Genomic DNA, 24,121 nt, shown 5'->3' on the forward strand with positions numbered 1-24,121 from the left:
GGGCACAAGGGGGTGGACGACGGGACCGGCCGGGGGATGTCGTGAGTCACGCCTGCTGCTTGCTCCCCGGGCTCATGGGCAGAGCGGTCACGGCGGCTGGGAGCTCCCCACGGCCTCAGATGGGGACCGTCCTCACCACAGCTGAATGGTCCCCACCACTGCTGGTGCCCGACTCGCCGACACCAGAGGCCAGGCTGAGCCCCCAAAACAGACCCTTCCCCAGAGGGAGAAGCCAGGCACCAGTGTGGATGGTTGACCTCCTCTGACCCAGACCTGGGCCTGGAGCCTTTGGGATTATCCGGGCTCAAAGGCCTGGAGGAGGAGGGAGGAGCTGGCTTGGGGGTGGGCGCAGGGCCTCCTCTATTCTGTTTGTCTCTGCGCCCCGCCCGCCCCCCCGGGAGCCCAGAGGGGACACAGAAGGATCCCACCCTCTTTTAAAGTCATGTCAGGGCTATCTAAGCAGCGCGAGTGCAGGACCCCTGCCCCTCCCCCGGCCTCCCACCCGGGTGCAGGGGTGCAGCCGTGAAGCTCCATCCACAGCCCCCCAGCTCTCTGCACCCCTCCTCTCCCCCAGGACCCCCTCCAGGCTGTTGCCTCCTGTTGCCAAACCCAAGGTCACACGTCCTGCGTCTTCCTGCTCCCCCTGCCTGGCGCTCCCCTGGCTTCCTCCTCGCCTCCCTCCCCTCCCTCTCCATCTGCTCTGGGCCCTGGTCTTCTGCCCTTTCTCGCTTTCCTGTCTCACCCATGTCTCTCGCCCATAGTCACCTCTGCCACCCAGACTGTTCCCTGAAGCCCAGGCCGTCCACCAGCTGGCACCTTGACGTGTCTCCTCTGCATCCAGGGGCACCTTTGACGCGTCGCCTCTGCACCCAGGGGGCACATCGAAGCCGCGGTGTCCAGACTGCACTCCTGATGCCTCCCCCAGGCGGCTCCCTGCACGACCTCCCGCGCTTAGCTCCACAAATGGCAACCCCCCACCCCAGGGCTCAGACCCAAGTTGGGGGCACCCTCGACCCCACACCCATGCCTGGTTCTGTAGCAAGTGGTGCTGCCAGCTCCGCCCCCAACGCACATCCTGACACCGCGCACTCCTCACCTGGCGGTCAGGAGCTTCCTCTCTCACTCACCATCTCCTCCGCCTCTCCTTTGCCCCAGCCCCGGGGAGGTGTTCCAGCAGCCAGAGCGGTTTGGACCCTCCAGTGAGTAAACGACTCCCCGTCACCCGAGCCGCTGCCACCTCCCTGACTTGACCTCTCCCTACTCTCCTGGCCAGCCCCTAACTCTGGCCCTGTTGGCCTACTTGCAGGCTGCACACTCTGGGCCTGCTGCACCCCAGGACCATTGCACGTAGCATCCTCACTCTCTGCAATCCTCATCTCTGTAATTTGCACATGGCTGTGCCCGTCCGAGGTCTCAGTGCATCCTAACAGAGAGATCTCACTTTCCTCTCTGTTTACACACCACTCTCCCTACACGCACCAGAACTACGAGCGCCTCCCTCCTTTATTCTCCCCTGCCCCATCCAGCCCCAGCAGGATAATATGCAATTTGACATTTACTTCTGCATCTCCAGGAAGTCTCAAAGCTGGGGTCTCATCCTGCCTTGTGCACAGAGGCCTCAGTAATACTTTCTGGATGCACATAACTTTGCTATTTGTTTCCTCAAAAATTTTAAATTGTGCTAAAATATACATAACATTAAATGTACCATTTTTAAGTGTGCACCTCAGTGGCATTAAGTGCATTCACAAATGCTGTGCAACTATCTGCTCTCCTCTAGTACCTTTTAACTGGTCACTTTCAGACATTATTCACTAACTTCCATTACGCTAGATGAGGATTAGCTCTGTTATAACTCTTCGCTTGTCCTTTCCCACAGACTCAATATAGAGAAAACTCTAATTTGAATCAATAGGCAATAGTTATGCCATTTTGGCCAAATATTGTTCATCCTAGTGAACAGATAGTGTATATTTCCTTCCTTGTACGGCTTATTGTTTTTCCTGGAGTTTGTTATTGCTGCATATTCTACTTGCATCAATTGCTATCCTTTTATCTTCAATTCTTTCCAATTGTTCTACCCTATTGTAGTAGTTTTCTATTGCTGCTATACCAAATTGTCACAAACTGAGTGGTGAACAACTTGAGAGACATGGGGACCGATGGAAAGTCCTAGAAGCATCTCTGTGTGTCCAGTTGGAGCAGATCATGGAAGCCCTCCCATGAACACAGTGCCAGGCCAGGGACTGAGCATGAGTGAGGAAGAGTGTTACAGGGTTTCCGCCCTAGAACTGGAAGATGGTGCGCACCAGGGAGGAGGTATGACAGCAGCAGGTGTCACCCGATGGGTATATGACATTAAGGGCAAAGGCACAGAATCAGTACCTGCTCCACCAGAGATGTGCCTCCTTGGCTCCCTCCGTCCCTGGAGTGCAGGGCCACCCAGCTTCGTTTGGCACTCTGCCCCAGCATACAGCCCTTCAGACAAGCAACCGCTCTGAGACCGATTAAGTTCTGCAGTGAGCGTTTGCCTGCATGGCACCAGACAGCCAGAGGTGTTTCCAGAGAAGGCCAGCCTCCAGCTGAACCTGGAAAGAGAGGGGGATATGCGTTCCTAGGGGGAAGAAGGGGGACCTGAAAAGTGGAGGAATATAAGGAAGGGCCAGCTGGCCGGCAGGGACAGCCAGCGCAGTGAGGTGTGGCTGAGGGGCACACCTGGGAACAGTGTTGGAGCAAGGCTTGCATCAGCAGACCAGGGCAGCACCATGGAGCCCGCAAGTCAGGCTCAGCCCCAGGGTAGGAAGCAAATCTGATGGGATGGGCACCCCAGATGGCTTGTGGGTAGGAAGGGGCTGGGTGTCATGACAGTCAGGGGAATCAGCCGAGACAACCCAGGATGAAACACGGAGAGGGCAGGAGGAGAGGCCACCAGAAGGTTCTAGAAGGACAGCAGGGACACCAGCCTGTGTTTGTGTCTGAGCCTAGGCCGCCTGCAGCCCTGAAGCCCACACCCAAAGGGCTCTGAAGTGCCTCAACAGCAGGCCGTGGGCATTCTGGGCATGTGTTCTGTACCTGAAAGGCCAGTCCCCGTGGTCACTGCCGGGCCCCGGGGGGCGGGAGCCCACAGCCAGCATCTCGGGGGAGGGACAAAGGCAACAAAGACGGCAGCTGGGGCACCGAGCCTGTCCCCATGCAGCCAGCCAGCCTCTCCTCCCCCAGAGTCAGGCCAGATGGAGCAGCTGGGGCCTTGGGGACTCAGGGCCTTTGTGCCCTTGGTCCGGTGACAGCCACAAACCATCCATCAAACTGAAGGACCCTCATTTAAATTCTAATAGGAAAGGGGCCAGGAGGCAGGGGCTTCCCTGGGACTGCCCTCCATGCCTCCCCCGCTGACCACCCTGCAAGCCAAGAGCCGTCCACACCAGCATCGCAAGGCCCCACAAAGCGGGGCGCATGTAAGTGGAGGGGGGGGGCTCTCCTCTGGGAAACTCGGGACACGTGTTTTTGGTGGCTTTCCCAGGGACCCACGTGAATCGTGCCACCTGCCACAGGAAGAGCAGCAAACTGCCCGGGTCAGCTGGCGGAGCTGCTCCCCACCCCCCTCTGTAACCCCCCGCCCCCGACACTGGGGGTGGGGCTCTGAGGCTGAGGCGGTAGACATGCATCCCATGAGGGGCTGGATTTTCGGGGGAGCTGTCAGTCCAGCTGGCATCTTGTTTGTTGAGTTACAAATGCCCGTTCCCCTGGTGGTGGCGCCTCACGCTGGGCTGCAACTGTGTGCACTGGTGACCGGGGCAGCCGCTCTGCCCCCGGGGCTCCCCCACCCCCGCCCACAGCCTCTAGCTTAGCCTCAGGCCTTTGTTTTCATTCGGTCCAGAACGTGGGTGGTGGAGAGGGGTGCCAGCGGCCCGATGGGCAGGGAGGGGCCCCGAGGCAGCAGCGCAGTGGGTAAGGGTAGCCTGAACACAGGTGAGGGGTTTGCAAAGCGGGTTCCGGCGGGCATGGCAAGGACTTGGAATTTTATTGCAAAGAAATACGCAACCCAGGCCACATCCCCCTCCTGCGGACCCTCGCCACCAACCAGAAGTGGGGGTGAGGGTGACGGGAAAGCCACAGACAACTCTCAGCTTTCTTTCTGCCTAAACAGCTGGGTGGTGGCTCTTCATTTACAGAGACAGCGTGGCTGGTGGAGCCGAGCCCACAGGGACACACGGGGAGCCGTCTTTCTCCAGTGGCAGGTGACACGGCTAGGACGCAGCTCACGAAGCCACGCGTCCACCCCGCGGCACCCTGGGCAGATCAGGGCCTCTCCTGAAATCAGAAAGTGCGCTGCGGCCTGACCGACTTCAGTCCCCCAGGTCAAAGCCTTTCCTCCCCGCCCGACAGAACCTGGGCTGGCGCCTCCGGTGGAGAAGGGGGTGGGCTCCTCGCCCCTCTCCTTCTTTCCTTGCTGCTTCTCTTGATTGGCTCCCCCGAGGGGATGAAGGAGGAGGGCGGGCTCCCCCTCCTGCCACCCACAACCGTGGCTGCCCCCATGATGTTGTCTCCAGCAGGGCCCCTCCCCAGCAGCGTACCCACGGCTTCCTGCTGCTGCTTCCCCGAGCCACCCCTATTGGACCCCAGAAGGGGCTCCCCAGCTGCCTGGATCAGAAGCAGGGAGCCCTGTCCAAGGCCGGGCCGGGCTGTGCAGGGCGGGCGCCTCCCACCCGTGCGCGACGGCCAAGGGCCTCTCGGGGGGAGCGGACTCTTCCCCACAGGCTTCTGGGCCGTGTTCTTGAAACACTGGCCGGCTGTCCTCTCCAGGGGCCTTATTCTAAGGCTGATGCTGAGGCGCCCGGGGGGCTCAGTCGGTTGAGCGTCCGACTTCGGCTCACGTCATGATCTCGCAGTTTATGAGTTCGAGCCCCGCGTCGGGGTCTGTGCTGCCGGCTCGGAGCCCGGAGCCTGCTTCGGATTCTGTGCCTCCCTCTCTCTCTGCCCCTCCCCTGCTCACGCTCTGTCTCTTTCTCTCTTTCAAAAGTAGATAAACGTTGGGGGCACTTGGATGGTTCAGTGGGCTAAGAGTCTGGCTCTTGATTTCAGCTCAGGTCTTGATCTCAGGGTCGTGAGTTCAAGCCCCACGTTGGGCTCCACGTTGGACACGGAGCCTACTAACAAAACAAAACAAACAAAAGTAAATAAACATTTAAAAAAAAAAGTGCTGGAGGTGGACGGTGGGGACCGCAGCACAAGATGAGAATGCCGCTCACTAGAACGGTTAAAATGGTAACTTTTATGTTATGTCTATTTCTCCGCAGTGAAAAATCAGCAAGCAGACATCAGTTGTTGACGCGCTGGCAGCAAACCATGGGAAATGGGGTTTGGAAACGAGATTTACAAAAGCGTCAAAAATACCCAATAGCTGGGAAGCTAACAGAAAACGTGTAAGAACACCGTTTCGGCACTTTCAGGGCGTTTGAAGACCGTCGCTGAGAATGGGGAAACCCACCATCTTCACGGACCGGAAGACTCCGTCTCGTTGGGGTGTCCGGCCCCCCAGGCGTTCCACCCACGTCTCACCGCAGAGTTTGGGGGGATGCGTGTGATGTCTACCGAGCGAGTGGGGCCGTGGCGGCGGCTCTCTGACGTCGTGAGACGGAGAAAGTGCCTCTGCGTTCCTGGTTCCCTGGGTTGTCACCATGAAAGTCTGAGTGCACTGGCGTGTGTAACAGACCGCCCAGCGCGGGGCCCCTCGCCTGCACGCACCAGCCTCCTCTCCGGCCAGGCTCGCTCGCTGACTCCAGTGGCCCTTGTTTCATTTAGGCAGCACAGAAACCACCCTGCCCTCGCCACGCGTGCGAAGCCTCCATCACTCTAGACGAGGAAACCGTGCAGGGGTGCAGGGGCGGGAGACAGCAGCGTGTACGTGGCTCCTACGGGCTGTTTGTGTCTCCGCTCCCCTGTGACACGGTCCCTGGCTTTGTCTTTCACATCCTTATTTCCCTGGTGTGTGTCTGGGTGTACGGCCGTGTGATTGTGTGCGTGTACCTCTGTGGGTATGATGATGCGTGTGTGTGCACATGTGTCTGCGTGTATCTCTGGTGGTGTGTCTGTGACCGCGTGTGTACCTCTGTGTGTACCATCATGCGGGTCTGGGTCTGCGTACAAATTTCTGGGTGTGCGTCTGTCTGTGATTGTGCATGTGCTTGTGTCTACGGCTGTGTGTGTCTGTGTGTGTGTCTGTACAGATTTCTGGGTGTGTGTCTGTCTGGTTGTGTGCATGTGTGCGTGTGTACGATTGTGCAGGTCTGTGTACTTGTGTGTGCTTATGTGTCTGTAAGTCTTTCTGGGTGTATGTCTGACTGTGTGTGTATCTCTGTGTATTATCGCGCACGTCTGGGTCTGTGTCTGTACAGATTTCTGGGTGTGTGTCTGATTGTGTGCATGTGTGTGTGTGCATGGCTGCGTGTGTCGGTGTACATGTGTCTGTACGTATTTCTGGGTGTGTGTCTGTCTGTGATTCTGTGTGTGTGTATGTGTGTATGTGTACAGATGTGTATGTGTGTCTGTCTGTGATTGTGTGTGTGTGGGTGTGTGTGTCTGTGTGTCTGTCTGTGTGTGTGCGTCAGATGGCTGTGTGTGTGTCTGTCTGGGTGTGTGTGTGATGGCTGTGTGTGTCTGTGTGTGTGTGTGTGTGTGTGTGTGTACGGCTGTGTGTGTCTAGGTGTGTGTGTGTCTGCGTGTGTGTCTGTCTGTGATTGTGTATGTGTGTGGGTGTGGGTGTCTGTGTGTCTGTCTGATTGTGTGTGTGTGTGTGAGAGAGAGAGAGATGGCTGTGTGTATGTCTGCCTGAGTGTGTGTGTGTGATGGTTGCGTGTGTGTATATGTATCTCTGTGTGTGTCTGTGTGTGTGTCTGTCTGCCATTGTGTATGTGTGTGGGTGTGTGTGTCTGTGTGTGTCAGATGGCTGTGTGTGTATGTGTGTGTGTCTGGGTGTGTGTGTGTGTGTGTGCATACAGCTGTGTGTGTCTAGGTGTGTGTGTGTGTCTGGGTGCGGGTAGGTGTGGGTGGGTGTGTATGGCTGTGTGTGTGTGCGTGTGTCTGTCTGTGATTGTGTATGTGTGTGGGTGTCTGTGTGTGTCTGATTGTGTGTGTCTGTGTGTGCCAGATGTCTGTGTGTGTATGTGTGTGTGTCTCGGTGTGTGTGTGTGTGTGTGTGTGTGTGTGTGTGAGAGATGGCTGTGTGTATGTCTGTCTGAGTGTGTGTGTGTGGCTGTGTGTTTGTGTCTGTGTGTGTGCCTGTGTGTGTGTCTGTGTGTGTGTTACGGCTGTGTGTGTCTGGGGGGGTGTGTGTGTGTACGGCTGTTTGTGTGTGTCTGTCTGTCTGGGTATGTGCTGAAGTGGGAGGCTCGCGCACGCCCGGCTCCGCCACCATCTTTCACCGGACGTCGGGCACCCGCCCGTGTAAGGGAGGCTCGGCGTGTTCCTCGGAGCCACGCGGGATGCCCTGCCACGTGGCCTCCCCAGTGTGGTCAGAGGGCTGTGGCCACCATTTCACACCTTCCTGGTCCTTGTTCCTTCCCGTGTCCTGCCTCTGGGGGGTCCGGTCAGGGCAGCGCCTGAGAGGCAGGGGTCCCTGTCTGGCTGCCCGTCCCCGCCGGTGACACCGGCCCCTCGCTAGAGCCTGGCGCAGAGGACGCGCCCCGACGTCCCGAGGAATGACTGAGACAATCAACGCGTCCATTTTACCCCCTGTTGCCTTCGAAGACGATCCCCTCCACCACACTTTTCACATTTACGGGTAAAACTTATGTGCAAAGTTCTCTAAACTCTTTCAGTCTCTTTGGGAACTATCATTATTTTCCTTTTTTGTCTTTTTCTTACTTCGATCAAACTAATTTTTTTCTAAGTCCGGCTTCGGGTTTTACGGAGCAAGTCTACCGCTTAACTTCCTATTTTACTAATTTGCATCTTGCCTTCAGCGACTCCTTCCCGAGGGTGCATCTTGCTGTCCCTCGTTCCAGGCTCAGTGTTTTCTTTTCATCCTCACTGTTTTCCAAAAAGCCTGGAGGATGGGGCGCCTGGGTGGCGCAGTCGGTTAAGCGTCCGACTTCAGCCAGGTCACGATCTCGCGGTCCGTGAGTTCGAGCCCCGCGTCGGGCTCTGGGCTGATGGCTCAGAGCCTGGAGCCTGTTTCCGATTCTGTGTCTCCCTCTCTCTCTGCCCCTCCCCCGTTCATGCTCTGTCTCTTTCTGTCTCAAAAATAAATAAAAACGTTAAAAAAAAATTAAAAAAAAACAAAAAACAAAAAGCCTGGAGGTTTCGCTGTGGACTCACGGTGTTTCATTTCTACGCAGCTTGTAACTCGTTTTCTTCCTCTTTAACCAGAAAGTTACCTAGAGAGGTGTTTTCAAGTGTCCAGGGAACCGATTCCGGTGTCGGGGGGGAGCACCTAGCAAGCAAGCGCGGGACCCGGGGCACCCCCCCCCACCCCCCCACTGTGCGTGCTCCCGAGAAGATGGGGTTTTCTGTTTGTTTCTCCCCTTCTCTCGGTCGTGCACACACTGGCCCCGAGGGCACCCGATCCCGGGCACCTGCTTATCCTGCTCGGTCACTGGTCACTCTGTGGGGCCTCAGAGGGTTTCACTGTGACGGCGGGGCCGTTCCAGACCTAAGCTTTGCTTTCTGCGCTCTGGGGGCGAGCCAGGGGCTGCGGGTCGGTAAGTGTTGTCTTTTCGGAGGATTACACCGTCAGTCAGTGCAAAACGTCCCTCCTTTTCCCTCTCAAGCCTACTAAGCGAGCATTTGTGGTACACAACCGTCTGGTTCGTCTGCCTGGGGCCTTAACCCGCCCTTGTTGAGAGCTTCCTCTCCGTGTGGTTCCCGATGGTGCCTGCGGCCCTCTGAGCCGGAGGCCTCCGTGGAAGCGACGCCCTCCACACTTGTCCATGATCGCTGGTGCCTTTGTGCTTTCCCATGTCCCGTTTTGCATTTCCTGTTTACGGAGGGTCTGGCCGCCGCCCCTCCAGTCTGTCACCGTATTAATTGGGTTTTCCTTGCCCGAGGCTACGGTCGGGGTTTGCGCCCTACCTGAGTTCTGCTGGTGCTCCCCTGGAGGACCTGGACGCCGCCTCCCGCCGCCTCCCACTGGGGCATCCAGAGGAGCCGTGGCTGGGGAGCACCCTTGTACCGTTGGGGAGCAGGGACGCAGGGAGCTGGGTCAGAGAGCGATAAGGGACGCGTGGACATCTGCCAGCCAGTGTTCGTGGTGCTCGGAGCCCGTGCACCTGGGCGGCCGCCCGCACCCTCGTCGGCGAGCTCGTCCTCTCCGCTCCCCTGGAGAAGCCCTCGTGTGCCGGGCTTGAAGGCCTCACGTAAAACCCCCTACACATGTGTGCACACGCACACGTCCCTGCGCACACTCACGTGTGTGTGCACACACATGCACTCACATGCAGACACACCGCACCCACACCCACACACTCACGTGTCTGCAAATGTAAAACACACCAAAGTCCCTACGCACACTTACATGCGGGCACACTCATGTGTGTGCAGATGGAGCACACCTATGTGTCCCTGTACACACTCATGTGCGCACGCACTCACGTGTCCCTGTGCACGTTTCTGTCTGTGCGCACTGTGTGTAAATGCCACGCGCCTACGTGTCCTGTGCACATTTCCACGTGTGTGCGCTCACGTGTGAAAATGCCACACGCTTACGTGTCCTTGTACATATTTCCGTGTGTGCACACTCGTGTGCGGAGGCAGCACACATCCACGTGTCCCCCGTGCACTCGCGCGTATGCTCACTCGCGTGTGCAAGTGCCACACGCCCGCGTGTCCCTGTGCACGTTTACATGTACGTGCACGCTCACATGTGTGCACTGTCACGCCGGCCCCACAGCTGTAGTGACGGGATGCCAGGGGCAGGGTCCGCCGACACACCCGGATGAGAGGCACGAAACCGCGCTGGCCAGTGTGGAGCACACAGGGGCTGGTGTGGCCTTTGCAGGGACTGCTGAGCCCCCAGAGGCTCGGCCACGCAGGCAGGACACGCTTCCTGTTGGTGGCTAAGCAGCTGGCGGTCACCGAGGAGCCTCAGTGGAGGGATGGCTCCCAGCTGCCAGCCCGGGGCCCAGGGGCAGACAGAGGACCAGGACAGGACAGGTGCGGGGAAGGTGGGAGCCTCGGCTGTGGATGGGCCCTGGAGAACAGAGACCCTGGCCCAGAAGGAAGATCAGAGGAAGGTCAATCACAGCAAATGGGGAGCCAGCGTGTGGACATCAAAGAGAACCCTGGGAGGGGAGAGACGCAGAGACAGAGAGACAGAGAGAGACAGAGACAGACAGAGGCCGCCCCAGGGGACCCTCTAGACCTGGATGGTGGAGTCCAGAGGGGACAGTGGGCTCTGGTGAGGAAGGTGCCCAGAACCTACAGACACTCTGTTTGCCCAGTGAACTGGGCCCACGTGGTGAGGGCTGGTGGGGGGGGGGCGCCTGGGGACAGCAGAGCCTGAGTCCTGCACATGGTGCCTCCCTGCATGGCTGCCCGTGTCCCCTGTGGGTCATCCCTGCACACAGACACTGCCTGTCCGCACTGGTCATCACCTCCCTGCATGGGTACCCCCGTGTCCCCCACAGAGCGCCTCCCTGCATGGACGCTGCCTGTCCGCACTGGTGACCTCCCCACGTGTCACCACCGCCACCACTACCATCCCCCCCACACTGCAGCCGCATCCCCACACATCACCTCCCTGCAGGACACCCTGTGTCCCCGTGGGTTGCCATCAGAGGGCGCCACCGAGCGAGGGGGGGTTGTGACAAGGGCCCAGCGCAGAAGTGGAGGGACTGAGGGTTTCTCCAGGACACCTGCGCCGAGAAGGCGAGAAGGTGCGAAGGCCGCATGGGGCAGGCACTGGGTCCTGGGGGGGAGCGGGCGGGAGTGGGGTGCGCAGGGCCCTGTGGGGGGGGGGGCGAAGCCAGCTTGGGAAAGGAGGTGTCCGACCGTGCGCGGGAGCCCCCGAGAGAGAGGTCCCAGTGGGCCCTGTGTTGCTGGGCGTCACTCTTGCAGCAGACCACAGGGGTGGCTGGCGGGTCCCTTGTCCCCTGCCTCGCCTGCTTCTGTGGGCGCTTCTCCACTTGAGGGCAGACAGGGCTCCACCTTCCTTGAGCCCCGTTATCAACACTGTCCCTAGCTCTTTCCTCATTCTTCACTCAGCAAAGCAGCGAATGGAGCTTTCCGCAGTGGGACCCCTCCCACGGGCGGTGGGCACGCGGGCCTGGAGAGCACGCTCACCCCTGCATCTCGGAGTGGGTCCACTGGGCGCCACGGCCCCGGGCAGCCCCCTCTGGGCACACGGAAGGATGCCAGCCCATTTCTAGGAAGTGGTGACTGGTGAGTCTGAACTGCCTTTGTCCTTCGTCTTTGCCGTAATTTATTTAACTGCAAGTTTACGGACATTACCTGTTAACGGTGACTCAGCCCGTCAGAGGCTTGCTAGTCCCTGGAAATTTAGAGGTCAGATCTGCAAGCCTGTGGGGTCCACTGCAGCAGCCGCGGGGCAGAACTTAAAAACAAAGCGACGGGCCCAAAATGGAACTGCCTTTGCTACGTTCCACGTCACCAAACTGAGACTTCGACTTTGGCTCTCCGAGAAATGGAATCTGTCAACCAGGAATCGACACCGGCCCCCTGCCCACCTGTTCCTGCGGCTTCCGCGGGTGGGTCTCACTGTGCACTGCGCCCGGAGCTCCTGTCTGTCTGCTAGACGGGACACTACCCACTCGGGAAGTGTCGGATAAAGCCGGTAAGATCTGTAACGATTACTCCACTGAACGAAACTCTGGCATTAGCTGGTTGCATGGTCCCCACAAGGAGAAACCTCGGAGCTACCATCGGGAAGAGCCTGTTTTCCTGAAGTCTGTCCTGAGTGTGAAAATAAGGAAAAGGAGAGAGGGCTGGAAGAGGCCACCATAGAGAGGCAGGCCTTCAGGTGCAGAGGAGGGGCTGGAGTCAGATGCAAGGAGGCTGGGGTGGTGCGGGGTGAAGGTGGGGACGGGTTGGGAGTGAGGGGCTGGGGTGTGTGTGCTGGGGGTGGGTGGGGAAGGAGCCGGAAGGGAGGCCGGCACTCACAAGACCATCCTCCCTCCAGCCGGGTGGGGACACACAGCAGATCCACGGGACAGAGCCGGCCAGAAGGTTCAGCTCCGTCTGGATGATACGTTAGAAATAAATTTAAAAACGATGGGGCGCCTGGCTGGCTCAGTAGGAAGAGCATATGGCTCTTGATCTCAGGGTCATGAGTTCGAGCCCCATGCTGGGTATGGAGATTACTTAAATAAGTGAATGAAAACTTTAAAAACAAACATAAACACATTCAAACCCAGGCTCCGTTACAACCCAGTGCTGTTCCCAGAGATTCTGTTATTTGAAACTTGCCCCTCGAAACATCTCTGAATGAGTTAACACTTTGAAAATTAACACCCAATGTTTTGCAAAGAGCTGCTATTTATAGGAATTTGGGATTTGGCAGATTCTCTAGAAAGGCCGTTCTCACGCAGCTACTTTAGCTGCTGACTCTGCCTCCTGTCCTGGACGGCTTTGTGTGTGTCTGCCCCGGGCACACCCATCCTATGCTATCGGGGAAGGGAGAGCCGGGCCCCCGTGTAGCCTCGTCCTGCGGGACATCTCTCCTGTACAAACTCACCCACTCAACCCCCTCCCCCACTCTTCGTGTGATCTTGGGTAAGGTGCTCAGATTCCCTGACCTCAGTTTCCCTGTTGGCCTGAGCCCGGGTCCCAGGGAGCGGGTAAGGCTGCCCAGGAGTGTGAACAGTCTTAACACAGGAGGTGACATAGAGCGGGTCTCGATGGATGAATAGATGTATTCTAGGCAGCAGGTGGTGGATAGGGACTCGCAGGCGGAGGGATCGGGGGGATGAACACAGAGATTTGGGTGTGTGGCACGGCCTGCACGAAAGCCCCGGCCCCTCCCCGCAGACCTCACCCGTGCATCTCTCCATCTGGTTTTATCTGCTCCCTTTACTATCCTTTGTGATCAGCCAGTAATCTAGTGAGTAAACTGGTTTCCTGAGTCCCGTGAGCCGCACCAGCAAACTAATCAAACCCAAGGACAGTCGTGGGAACCTCCGATTTCCGGCCGGTGGGGCAGAAGCAGAGTGACAACATGAAGCGGGGGCCGCCTTGTGGGGCTGGGCCGTTGCCTGTGGGGCGGACGCTGTCTCCAGATAGACTGGGCCAGAATTGAGTGGGATTTGTAGGACACCCAGCTGGTGCCAGAGGATTGCTTGGGGAGAGGGTGGGAACGAGGTGTTGTAATAACCAAGAAAAATGAAAACACGTCCACATAAAACCTCACAATGTCCACAGTGGCATTATTCACAAAGGCAGCTAGTGGAAGAAATGGGTAAGCAAAACGCTGTCTCTGTGCAGGGAGTGGCTGGCCAGCAAAAAGTATGAAGCGGGAGTGAACGCGGGAGCTCAGAGGCCCCTGCACGTCTCTGTTCACCGCCCATGACTCACAACAGGGAAAAGAGGGAGGCAGCCCGAGGGTCCGTGGACAGATGAACGGATAAGTAAGACGCGGTCCATCCGCACACTGGCCTGTCGCTCAGCCTTAAAAAGGACGGACGCTGACTCCCGCCACAACGGGAGGTTGTGCCAGGGGCCGGGCGGGGGGTGACTAGGAAGGGGGCGCAGGGCGTCTGTACGGGGTGGGGGTGTTCTGGACGCCCCGACAGCCATCAGGTTGTGCTGTTGCAGTGGGTGGGCCCTAGGGTGTGTGAACCGGGGGAGGGGCGGGGAAGCGGGTGACCCAGAGCAGGACAAGGCAGGTGGGGGCGGTGGACGTGGAGGACGCTGAACACGGAACAAGGGACTGCTAAGAATCTGCCCTTGCCTTCTTCCAACACCGGGGCCACGGCCCAAATCCAGGGCCACGTTCCCCGGCCACTGGTTTCGCATCTTCTTGCCGGGTCACGTCCCGCATCCTCAGAAGGGAGCCCAGCCTCTTCTTCCGGGGCAGAAGCAGGAACAGGCGGTGGCGGGGTGCGGCCTGCCCACCGGTGCAGCTCTGCCTTCGAGTGGTAAGCCTGGGTCAAGTCTGACCCGCTGCCCTCGGACCCCGCCGGGGAGCCACGCCTGTGTCCTGGTCTGCACACGCGCAGAGGCCGGGGGACGAGCGAGCAGGTTCTGGACGCTCTGAGAGTAAGGAGTGTGCCGCCTTCCTTCCTCCTCCCGCTCCCGGCGGACCTGGACCCAGCCCGGGGTGGGCCACCTGCTACCGCGCTGGGACAGCGGAGCGGAGGAAGGCGGGGCCGAGGGGCGGGACCGGGGAGGGAGGGACCGAGGAGGGAGGGACTGAGGGGCGGGTCCGAGGAGGGAGGGGCGATGGGGGGGGCCTGGAAGGGCGGGGCCGGAGGGGGCGGGGCCGATGGGGCTGGGACTATGGGACGGGGCCGGGGAGGGCGGGGCTGTAGGCGGGGCCTATGGGGGCGGGGCGGGAAGGGCGGGTCTGTGGGGCGGGGCCGGGTGGGCGGGATCTGTGGGCGGGGCCGGGGCGGGGCCGGGGAGGCGTGCCAGGCGCGCTCCACCTGAGCAGTGCTTTCTCTGGGCCTGGTAGTTTTCACCGCAGAAAAGCTTTATTGTGCATGTCTTAAAAGTCCTGTTTGTAGTTTCTCACCGTGCTGGTCTTTTCTTGTCTTTAATCTGGCCCGAAACGCCTCTGCCCTCCCGGGGCCGGTGCCTGGAAACACTGTGCTTCCTTCGGGTCGCGCTGGAACGCACCTGCCTCCTGTGTGCTCGCTGGGGGATTCGCCTGAGCGTGGCCAGGCCTTCCGTCCCTTTCTGGAACGATGTGGGTCACTTCTTCCCATAGAAAAGAGACGCGTTCTGGCGCCCTGGGAGGTGCGGGACCCTATCTGTGGCTAGTGATTTCGGGGGAGGCCCCTGCTCTGGGAGCAGTGGAATGATAGCCATCTGCCAACCTGAGTGCAGACCCTGGGGGGCAGCGTGTCAGTGCTTCGAGGACTGAGTATCAGGCACCATAGCGCTGCTTCCCTGGTGGGGAGACAGCATGCGCTCCCCTTAGGCTTTCCCGCCGATACGCAGTCAGAGAAGAAGCAGCCAGAACAAGTATGCAGCAGGGCTAGAGTCTGGGTAGAAGGCAGAGGTGCGTTATTTCACTGAGCCACGCAGGGGCCGGAATAACCAGGGCATGGAAATATCAGGAATGATAGGAGGTGGGCGAGTGTCCTGGGGCGACGGTGACAAAGTCCCGAAGATGGGGAGGCTCATACAACATTCATCGTCCTCCAGTCCTGGAGGCCGGAGCCCGAGGTACAGGCGTGGGCGGGACCGGGGCCTCCCAAAGCCTCTCTCCTTGTATGTAGACAGCCGTCCTCTCCCTGTGTCCTCACGGGGTCGTCCCTCTGTGTGTGTCTGTGTCCTGATTCCCTCTTCTTACAAGGACCCCAGTCACATGGGACCAGGACACACCCTGGTGACCACATTTCCTCAATCACCCCTGTAAAGCCCCATCTCCAGATACAGGCATGTCCTGGGTGGGGGGTCAGAACACCGACATAGGAGCCTGGGGGGATGGGTGCGCCACTGTCTATCTACTCACAGGTTGATGGACATCTGGGTTGAGTCCCGTTGTGGATGCCATGTAAGCATTCTTTGTACAGACATGTGCCTTGGTTCCTCTCAGAGAAGGACCTGGGGGTGGGATCTGACGGTAGGAATTCGCTTAGCCTTTCAAGAAACTGCTGAACCGCCTTCCCAGAGCCACACTGTATTGCCCCTGCCAGGCAAGCTCGGGGGTCTTGGCCAGGCCTCTGAACCCTCGCTGGAACTGGTAGGGTCAATCTTTTCCTAATAGGTGCACAGTGGCATCGCTCTGCAGGTTTTAATTTGCATCTCCCCGGTGTCTAACATGCTGACACGCTTTTCACATGCTTACTTGCCACCCATATAGCTTCTTGGATGAAGTGTCTGTTCAAATGTTTTGCCCATTTTTTTTTTTTTTTTTTTTTTGAGAGAGAGAGGAAGCGTGTGCACAAGTTGGGGAAGGACAGAGAGGGAGACAGAATCTTTTTTTTTTTTTTTAATGTTTATTTGTTTTTGAGAGACAGAGTGCAAGCAGAGGAAGAGCAGAGAGAGAGGGAGACACAGAATCTGAAGCAGGCTCCAGGCTCCAAACTGTCAGCACAGAGCCCGACACAGGGCTTGAACCCACAAACTGTGAGATCATGACCTGAGCTGAAATCCAGAGTTGGATTCTCAACCAAATGAGCCACCTAGGTGCCCCTGTTTTGCCCATATTTAATTGGGTCATTTTCTTTTTATTGTGTTAAAAAGTTCTTGATATATGCCACATACAAACCTGTTATCAGATATATGATTTGCAAGGGTTTTCTCTTGGCCTGTGGCTTGTCTTTTTATTTGCTTAACTTTGGAGAGCAAAGCTATTAAATTTAATGACATCCAGTTCATCAGCGTTTTCTCTTATGCACTGGGCTTTGCTATTGTATCTAGAAAATCTTTACTTCGTCAAGATCACAAAGGTTTTCTCCTGTTTTCTTGAGGAAGATTTGTATTTTCACATTTACACATAGATCTATGATTCATTTTTTGTTAACTTTTGCTAAACGGTGCCAGATATGGATCAAGGTTCATTGTTTTGCATAGGGATATCCGAGTTGTTGAGGATATCCAGCACCGTTTGAGAAAACACCATCCTTTTTCCAATGAATTGCCTTGGTGTTTTTGCAAAAAATTCATGAACCAACCACTAGTTTCTGGTCTGGCATGTAAGGAGCTTAGGAGTCCCCGCTGCTTCCGCACCGTGGAAGAGCTGAACACACAGACACCAGCAGCTCTCCCGTGGTCCCTAATAGGAGTGAGGTCAAAGGGCGCAGTGTGGCCGCAGCACAGGCCAGTTGTCCAGGTGACCCACAGCAGGAGGTCCGCGGGCGCCAGCCTGGGAGACGAGGCTCCGAGGCCCAGCGGGCAGGGAGGAGGCCACCCCACTGTGGGGTCCCCACCTGGAGCTCCCGGGCTCCCACAGTGGACGCTGGGGAGAATGATCTGTGTCGGGAGAGGCCCGGGCCAGTGGTGGGGATCCTCCAGGGCCTGCTGGCCCTGCTCACAAGGCCACCGTCAGGGACACGAGTGAACCAGAGCCTAACCGACCGCAGGAAGGGGTGTGCCCGACTCCGGCCGCTGCAGGGGTGGGGAAGGCTGAGAAGCACCCATGAAGGTCAAAGCCCAGGGGGCCTGCTCACTTGAGACTGACCCCCACTCGCTGCACCTAGGACAAGGCCACCCTGGGCTGCCACCCCACCGCCACCTCACTGCCACCTCACCCCCAGCCCAGTCGCAGCAGCTTCTCGAAGACACAGGGCAGAGCAGATGTGGCCAGTTCATCAGGGCTACCGGGGCTGGCAGACCCGGGGGTAAAACTACTGGGATGAATACTCTCAGGGCTCCGATGGATGCGGCCAACCACGCGCAGGAACAGAGGGCCAAGGTGAGCAGAGAGAAGGAAGTCCTGAGAGAACGGGCAGGAGATGTCGGGGATCCACCACTGCGTGATAGAAACAAAGACTGTCCTTGTGGGGTCATCGGGAGACTGGACGCGGCCGGTGGAAGAATCTCGGGGCTTGAGGACAACAGAACAGAAACCCCCAAAACTGAACATGAGAAAAGCTTCATTCTCACAGAGTGAACAAAACCGAACAGGGTAGCCGAGGCCCCGGGCCCACCACAGACGTGCCACACGTGCGTCAGGGGGACACCCGTTCTGTCTATAAGTAGACATCTCACCTGGATGCCCCTTGTTTCGTTTTGTTGCCTGACTGGCCTGGCCGCAGCCTCCACACAAGGTTGAACAGAAGTGGCGAGAGTGGGCACCCTCGCCTGGTTCTGCGGCTTGCAGGAGAGCCCCCGGTCCCTGTCTGCAGCGCCACTTTACTGATGCCCCGTCACCATTGGAGGTGCCCCCCTACTCCTGTCTTGCAGAAAGTTAACATCTAGGATGGATTTGGGGTTTTGTCAGACACTTTTTCTGACTACTCGGATGCTCATCTGGCGTTTCTTTTTCAGTCTATGAATACAGGAAGGTACTTCACAGGACGGTTTCCCAGTGTTAAACCGCCCTTGTGTTCCTGGGATAAACGCCATGTTGTCACGCTGTATCATCCTTTCTACAAGTGGGCCGGTTCAATTTACTAGACATTTTGTTAAGAATTTTGCATCTTGGTTGCAAGGGATGCTGGCTTGAGTTTTCCTGGGATGTCTCCTTCCGGTTTCAGTGCCACCACGATGCTGGCCTCACAGAATCAGCTGCGCAGTGCTACTTCTGTTTTCTGGAGGAGTTTGTGTGGCATTGAGATTATTCCTTTCTCAGATATTCGTAGAATTCGCCAGCAAAGCCATTTCAGTCTGGAGTTTTCTTCGTGGAAAGGCTTTTAACGTCTTTAATAAAGAACTGCTTGTGTTATGTTTTTTCCCCAGCGAGCTTTGATGATGCTTGTCTCTTAAGGGTTTTTTCCATTACGTTCTCTTTCATGTAACTCAAGTGAAGTCGTTCACAACATTCCCTCATTGTTCTTTTTTTAAACTGAAGCATAGTTAAGTGCCTGGGTGGCTCAGTTGGTTAAGCGTCCGACTTTGGCTCAGGTCAGGATCTCCCAGTTCGTGTGTTCGAGCCCCACATAGGGCTCTGTGCTGACAGCTCAGAGCCTAGATCTTGCTTCGGATTCTGTGTCTCCCTCTCTCTCTGTCCCTCCCCCACTCGTGCTCTGTCTCTGTCTCTCTCTCTCTCAAATATAAATAAACATTTAAAAGTAAATAAATAAACCAATAAATGGAAGCATCGTTGACAGATAATATTGTACTAGTTTCGGATGCACAACATAGTGATCTGACAGTTGCATATGATGCTGTCACCACAGTAAAGTGCAGCTACCACGTGTTGTCACACAGAGTTATGACTGTCTTTCCTATGCCATGCATTACGTCCCCACCCGTGGAAGCCACCAGACTGTGCTCTGTATCTATGAATCTGTTGCTGTTTTGTTTTGTTTGTTCATTTGTTTTGTTTTTAGGTTCCACGTGTAAGTGAAATCGTATAGTATTTGTCTTTCTCTGATTTCTTTCACTTAGCATAATACTCTCTGGGGCCACTGATGCAAAGGGCCAGATCTCATCCTTTTGTTAACTTTTTTAATGTTTTATTATTTATTTTGGAGTACTCCCCCTTCACATCCTCGCCAACACCTAGTTCTTGTCTTTTTGACACGAGTCATTCTGACAGGTGTCAGGTGACGTCTCACAGTGGTTTTGCTTTGTACTTCCCTGATGACGAGTGATGTTGAGCATCTTTTCACGTATCTGCTGGACATCTGGAAGTGCTCTTTGGAAAAGTGTCTACTCAGGTCCTCTGCTCATTTTCCAGTTGGATCATCTGTTTTGATGTTGAGGTGTATGAATTTTTTATATATTTTAAATAGTAACCCCTCGTGGGACATATAATTTGCAAATATCGTCCCCCATTCAGCAGATTGCCTTTTCATTGTGTTGATGGTTTTCCTTTGCTGTGCAGAGGCCTTTGGTTTGACATAGCCCTGCTATTTCGTTTGTGTTGTCCTTGCCTGAGGAGACGTGTCCAAAAATTTTGCTGGAACTGATGTCCAAGAGTTTACTACCTCTATTTTCCAAAAAAAAATTTTTTTTAATGTTTTTATTTATTTTTGAGACAGAGCATGAGCAGGGGAGGGGTAGAGAGACAGGGAGACACAGAATATGAAGCAGGTTCCAGGCTCTGAGCTGTCAGCACGGAGCCCAACGTGGGGCTCGAACTCATCATGACCTGAGCTGAAGTCGGACGCTTAACTGACTGAGCCAACCAGGCGCCCCGTACTGCCTCTATTTTCTTTTAGGAATTCTATGGCTTTAGGTCTTATGCTTAAATCTTTAATCCATTTTGGACTTTTTTCGTGTAAGGTGTGAGAAGGTGGTCCAGTTTCATTCTTTTGCATGTGGCTGTCCAGTTTTCCCAGCTCCATTTACTGAAGAGACTGTCCTCTCCCCACTGTGTATGATTGCCTCCTTGTCATAGATGAATAGACCCTGTAAGTGTGGGTTTTTACTTCTGGGCTCTCTGTTCTGTTCCACTGGCCCCTGTGTCTGGTTTAGTGCCAGCACCATACTGTGTGGATGACTATAGATTTGTAGGATGGTTTGAGATCTGGGAGTGTGGTGCCTCCTGCTTTGTTCTTTCTCAGGATTGCTTTGGCCCTTTATTATTCTTCTGGTATGTGTAGAATTTGTAGTGATGCCAACTTTCTCATTCCTGGAATTGGCAATTTGTGTCTTCTCTCTGTTTTTCCTTATCAGTCTGCCCAGTGGTTGATCAATTTTATTGGTGTTCTAAAAAAATTAGCTTTTGTTCCTACTGCTTTTCTCTGTGGTCTTTCTGTTTTCTATGCCATTGACTTATTTAATGACTTTATTTTTTCCTTGTTCCCTGCTTACTTAGAATTTAATTCACTCTTCTTTTTCTCGTGTCTAAAGGTGAAAGCTGATGGGGCGCCTGGGTGGCTCAGTCTGTTGGACATCCGACTTTGGCTCAGGTCATGATCTCACTGTTCGTGGGTTCGAGCCCCGTATTGGGCTCTGTGCTGACAGCTCGGAGCCTGGAGCCTGCTTCGGATTCTGTGTCTCCCTCTCTCTTTGCCCCTCCCCAGCTGGCACTCTGTCTCTCCGTGTCTCAAAATTAAATAAATGTTAAAAAATTTAAAAAAATACAGCTGATGTCAGTGATTTCAGCCTTCCTTCTTCTCTAACATAGGCATGGATTTTCCCCACGTACTATGTTAGCTGTATCCCACAAAACATAGTGTGTTGTTTTTAATCTTCACTCAGTTCAAAATACTACCCTTCCTTTTAATATCTTCTTTGATACATGGCCTATTTAGTTTCCAGGTATTTGGGGGGATTTTCTAGATATATTTTTAATATCGATTTCCAATTTAATTCTCTTTTGGTCAAAGAATATAATTTGTATGATTTGAATCTTTTAGACTGTTTCCCAGCTTCAAATACAGTCTATGTTGGTAAGTGTTCAGTGAGCACTTAAAACTGTGTTTTGCTGTTGTTGGAGTTTTCTGTAAATGTCCACCGTCTGTTTGACCGTGTCGTTTGGGTCTTTTACACTCTTATTAAGTTCCCCTCCATCCTGCTGAACGTTGAGGGAGGGCGTGCGACCCCCAGCTCTCCTTGCGGTCGTGTTTTGTTCTAAGTGTTCTGACGCCCTGTAACTGGATGTATAAACTCTTAGGATCTTTATGTCCTCTTGATATGTCTGTCTCTTTGTCATTTAAAAACGATCGACTTTATCCCCGGAGGTGTTAAGGCAGACCATGCTGAGTGGTCCACTCAGTGTCCTGTCCGTCATGTGAGTTTTGCTCCGACTGGTGGGAATAGGAGTGGTCCAGGCTCCAGGGGGGCTGGTGGTATTACTCCGTAGTTATTACAAGCGGTTCTTTCTGCAGCCTTGGGCAGCTTTACCCCATGTGTTTGCTGATCTGTCGGGCGGTTCTCTACAGACACCATCGCTTTTTCTCTGTGTGGGGCCCCCGCCCCCTGCACCCCACAGCACCAGTGCCCGGTCTCCTGGCTGCCTCTGGTCTCTGCCCGGCTGCCCCTCCCTGCCGGGCAGACCGGAAGCTCTCTCCGCGGTGAGCTGAGGCAGTCACGGGGATCACCTTGTTTCCTGTGTCACCAGGACCGCTGCCCTGGCTAGTGTCTTAAAAGTGCTGCTTACAACACTTGAGTGGATTTACGAAGCTCACACAAGCTGTTCTGTGGACGCCGACTTTATCGTCTGTCCCTATCGCGTACTATCCTATGTGTATTTCCTTCATATTTTGTTTATTTGTTCTTCCAAAGGTACACGATGAGGTTGCCAGCTTCGGCCACACAGCCGTGCAACAGACAGCCCGGGCGGGTTCGCTTGTGGGTCAGCGTGAGGGTTTCCAGAACACGTCCTCCGGGGACGGCTCACGGGCAGCGTTTCCTGAGCTCGGCTGCTCTGCCCCTTCAGGGAGCCTCCACCAGTGTGCGCTGCCGCTCCAGGGAGCCAGGCAGGAGCTTCCCGACCCAATCCTCAGCTGGACCTGCGGCCCCTCCTCACTAATCGCTAATCGTGGCTCTTCTGGCCAAGGTCACGTTGTTTCTCTTGCCGGCAGTGAGCTGAGCGCTCCACGGGGCCTGTCCAAGCTTGGGGCTTCCAGTTCATTCAGGGCTCGTCTCTCTGGTCTCCCTTTTCGTTTCATGGGATTCGGTGACTTACGGGAGGTATTTATATGTTGCAGGCACTAGTGAGTTGCTGGTGGAAGACATTATAAACGTTTTCATCCTTCATTTGTTATCCTGACCTTCCACACAGATAAGAAAAACATGTCCTCCAAAAGATGGTTTTGGAAATTAACGAGACAATAGACGCGAAATGTACAGAACAATAGCTGGTAGAGACTGAGCACTCAAGATGTTATTCTGACATTATTATGTCTCAAGAACCCCACCCAAGACATACAGAAAGCCTGTGTGGGGCTCCCAGGTACATTAGGGCACCCCATGAACACCATGGATACTGAGACCTGTGTGTGCCATTGGAACCTGGACGAAGAGGTCAGGAGAGTGGAATCCCGTGACAATGTGGAAATGGACTGGCAGCACTGATGTCACTGTAATGCCCCCGATTCCGAATCCGAGAGACCACCAAGGAGCCGATACGGATGCAAACGCACGAGGGTTTATGTGCAAGCTCGAGTTTGGGCCCAAGTACACCCAACACAGCGGAGCAGAGACTTGGACCTCTGGTTAAGGGGCGTAGCAGTTTTTTGGGGGCCAGTGGCCAATGAGATTGTAACACACACAGAAAGTTGCACATTCATGTCAGTCCACACGCAGGTGGCCAATTGAATTACAATTTACCCTATAGTAACTGTTTGAACTAGCCTATCACTCTGGTCAGAATTGGCCCGCAAGTTTGGCGAGCAAAAGGCGGGGTTTACATTTTTGGCGGTTAGGGGTTCCGCATTCCTAAATGAGCCGGTTTCCAGTAAGGGTGTGCTCAGCGGCTTGACTAGGGTGGGGAGTGTCTTAGGTCATAGGGGGTTATACATGAGATGGTGGGTGTAGCACAAAATGGAGTTAGTCTTGCTCTGCTTGTCCAGGGGTAGGGGATTTTTGTTAAATTTCTTGGGTCCCACAGTCACAGGCAATGACACTACTCAGGGGACACAGCGGCAGGGCTCAGAATGTCAGCACTGGATCTCTGAGACACCGCAAGCAATCAAAGGAACCAGTGTTTAAATTAGAGTTCCCTCTACCACCTACACTTAGCCCAGGAATAATCTGCCTTTGCTTCTCCTGCACCAGGCACGTTCTCTGCCCAGTTCTGTGGCCCCTGCTCCACTCACTAAAGCCCCATGACGGCGGCTCATTAATTCCACCTAAAGCCCCACTCCAGGTTTGGAAACCCCCTTTCCCACCTCACTCTCATTATTTCCACCCACCAGCACCCTGTGCCCTTCTCAAGGACATCTAGTCCATATCCTGATTGTCAGCTTGCTTGGCCTGCTGACCACCTTGGTCTCATGTTTGATTTCCTAAGTAGCCCCCCCCTCACTGTCCACACCACCTCCCAACTCCTCCACTCTTGCTCAAATTTTCCTAGATGGATCAGAGCCGAGGTGATGGCTTGTCCTGACTTTATCCTTTGCAAACATGACATAGATGTTGGATTCCTCCGGTGTCTATTGGATCAATTCCATGAAAGCCAGGAATTGCTTTTTTGTTTGGCATGATAGGGGTCCAATTTAAATTTTTCCCAAGTACAGCCAATTGTTTTAGTAAATTTATTGAAAAAAGTTTCCTTTCCCAACTGTTCAGCCAGGCCAGCACGCTTGTAAATCATTTCCATATTCTGTTCCATCAGTGAATCTGTCTATCCCCGTATCAACATCAAAACCTCAATTGCTAGTTTTACAATACATTTTGACATCTCATAGGACAGTTCCTTTCCATCTCTTCCTCCTTTTCATCCTTC

The 24,121-nt window shown here is 55.2% G+C and overlaps 1 long non-coding RNA gene across 1 annotated transcript; it reads left to right on the forward strand.

Moving 5' to 3' along the window:
- Positions 1-1,185: 1,185 nt before the first annotated feature.
- Positions 1,186-4,902, forward strand: LOC123602756. The gene is made up of 3 exons (XR_006714537.1): positions 1,186-1,199; positions 3,336-3,455; positions 4,173-4,902. It is a non-coding gene; the product is annotated as an uncharacterized LOC123602756 (long non-coding RNA).
- Positions 4,903-24,121: the final 19,219 nt, after the last annotated feature.

The sequence above is a fragment of the Leopardus geoffroyi genome, chromosome D1 (assembly GCF_018350155.1).
Source record: "Leopardus geoffroyi isolate Oge1 chromosome D1, O.geoffroyi_Oge1_pat1.0, whole genome shotgun sequence".
Taxonomy (NCBI): Eukaryota; Metazoa; Chordata; class Mammalia; order Carnivora; family Felidae; genus Leopardus; species Leopardus geoffroyi.